Here is a 3,208-nt window from a genome sequence, read left to right as displayed (position 1 = left end):
GGTGGGGGGGGGTGGGAGGGGGGGGGGGGGGGGGGGGGGTTCCATGCTTCAGTCTGAACTGATCTAAGCTTCTACTACAAATACACTTAGTCAGACTGACACTAATCCGCTTGAAAGAATTAATTCTTACCAAACAAAAGCACAACTCTAATCCCCAACTTCACAGCACCACCAAAACTAAAGGTCACTGAAAGTACTGCATTAATCGGGCTCATCAGGTAGCTACCTATTTAGGGACTGTTCACACAAAACACTTTTTTTGCATTCTACTGTGCTGCTTTTTCATAGTTTTTCTATGTAAACATGCACTAGACAGACACGTGTGACTGCTGCACTAAAAGTTTTGCAGCATCTAATAAACATTAATCAAATAAGGCATTCAAAAAATGTGTCTCTATGCCTAGTGGGTTTTTTTTTTTTACCTCTGCACTTTGTCTCTCATTTTTAAATGCAAAAACACATTCTCTATGAATGGCCCCCTTAGGGGTATAGTACACCTCAAAATTAGAATTCTGTCAATTTACTCCCCCTCATGTCATTTATTTCTTCTGTGGAACACAAAAGATATTTTGAAGAATGTTGGTAACCAAACAGTTTTGAGTCCCATAGTCTTCCATTGTATGGACCAAAAATACTGTTTGGTTCTTTGTTATGTAAAACACAAAAGAAGATATTTTGAAGAATGTTGGTAACCAAACAGTTTTGAGTCCCATTGACTTCCATAGTATGGACTAAAAATACAGTTTGGTTCTTTGTTATGTGAAACTCAAAGGATATTTTGAAGAATGTTGGTAACCAAACAGTTTTGAGTCCCATTGACTTCCATTGTATAGACCAAAATTACTGTTTGGTTCTTTGTTACGTAAAACACAAAATAAGATATTTTGAAGAATGTTGGTAACCAAACAGTTTTGAGTCCCATTGACTTCCATTGTATAGACCAAAATTACTGTTTGGTTCTTTGTTACGTAAAACACAAAATAAGATATTTTGAAGAATGTTGGTAACCAAACAGTTTCGAGTCCCATTGAATTCCATAGTATGGACCAAAAATACTATACTATGGAAGTCAATGGAACCCAAAACCGTTTGTTTACCAACATTCTTCAAAATACCTTCTTTTGTGTTCAGTAGAAGAAAGAGATCCACACAGAATTGGAAAGACATGAGGGTGAGTGAATGACAGAATTTTAAATTTTGGGTGGACATGTTATACAGAGCCCTAATTCTTACCTTGGGTTCTTATTGTTCAAACTTAGGGCGATCTCGTTGACTGCATGCGCGTGAGACATGACGAGGTTGAAGCCATACTAGGGTGAGAAAGGAAAAGGCAATGTGGTATAAGTATAAAAAAACATATACCACAGTGCAATGGTGATTCCATAGAGATATTGTGCTGCTGTTTGTAAACTGGACAGACACTAAAACATCCTGGAGAGTAACGGGTTACTTGTCATGTTCGATGACACTTAATAATTCTACTGAGAGAATTGTTTTTATTTGCTGCTTCCTTTCTATGTGCAATCAGGTCAGATGTCCCTGAGGTTTTTGTGACCAATCAGGTCTGTGCATCCTGTACCTGATAGTTCATGATTGCTCTGAGACACATGATGCACACATGCACGTCATCCTTTTGACTCACTAATCTGGAGTTCTTGATGGTTTTGCTGTTGGCAGCTGAGCCATAACTGAAATAGAAGGACAAAGTTAGTAGTTCACAAAAGCTGTGCTTGATTTGACATAACATAAATGTGCACAAACGATCACTCATATGCACCATATAAAAAGGTTTTCATTCGCGTGTGTTATCTACCCTCAGGATGTGGCTATGGCTCAGAGGGGAAAATAATGCACGCATGTGACTCCTAGTTTTCGGTGCAAAGCAATGTTCCTGTCATTGCATGAACACACATATTATCATCTGTGAAGCGAGACGGGATGCCAACTGTGAAATTCTAAAAACAATATTTGACACTTTCCAAAAATAGGGTATAATTACTTGAATAAACCAAAGGGACACAAAATGTTTTTGATGTGAAAACCATTAGATTTATTAGATAACTATTATCTAAAATAAAATTAACCTAGCATGAGTAGATAGTTTAAAACACATTAAATGTTTGTATTAAAATGCCGATATTGGCCTGTAATAAGGTTTCATCTAATCTTAATTTTGACATTATCAGATGAACTGATGACCAAAAATGACATTTATTTTGTATGCAACTACTTAATTTTTTTTTTAAATACTGATCAAACAAATATATATTTATTTTTAATTATATATATTAAATACAAAAATATTTCTCTATATATAATTTTTATATATTTCTGGTTTTGGTTTTATTTATTTTGTAATTTTGTTTTTGTTTAACTTCATGTTCATTTTTATATGAATTTAATGTTTATTACTGGAGAGCAACAAATATAAATGTCATTAAATTTTTAAATAAAAAAAGTACTTAACCCTGTAAAGCCTGACATACAAAATAATAATCAGGGGGAATTTTATTTTTTATTTTTTAAATGGGACAGTTTATTTAACCTTTAGAATAAATATTTTTTTTAAATAATAAAAAAAGGTTTGCATATGTTCAAAACATATATTTCACTAACATATAATCCAATGTAACAAAGCCTGATATATCATATTTGATACTTACCTTTTAGCATTCTTCTAAAAAATTATGTATGAAGAATCAAGTAAATCTAAGACCTGCAGAATTATGTTTACTAAAAAAGTATAAACTATCAATCAGACGACAGAAGACATTTAATACAACAGTACAACAGTTGTTCTCAGAAAATATTTGATCATATTAATAATTTAGAGGACTTAGAAATTTGCGTATTAAATATAATACAGCAGGCTTTATAGGGTTAATTTTTTAAGACTCTGAGGCTCTTTCATACCCTATTCTTGGAAAGTGCCAGTTCTTCAATCTTTTTTTTTTGGGGGGGGTTAATACAACAGTACAACAGTTGTTCTCAGAAAATATTTGATCATATTAATAATTTAGAGGACTTAGAAATTTGCGTATTAAATATAATACAGCAGGCTTTATAGGGTTAATTTTTTAAGACTCTGAGGCTCTTTCATACCCTATTCTTGGAAAGTGCCAGTTCTTCAATCTTTTTTTTTTGGGGGGGGGTATATATATATATATACAGGGGTGTGAAAAAGTGTTGGCCCCCTTCCTGAATTCTT

This window comes from Sinocyclocheilus grahami, unplaced genomic scaffold (genome assembly GCF_001515645.1).
Source record: "Sinocyclocheilus grahami isolate Dianchi unplaced genomic scaffold, SAMN03320097.WGS_v1.1 scaffold1240.1, whole genome shotgun sequence".
NCBI lineage: Eukaryota > Metazoa > Chordata > Actinopteri > Cypriniformes > Cyprinidae > Sinocyclocheilus > Sinocyclocheilus grahami.
This window is presented reverse-complemented; position numbering follows the sequence as displayed.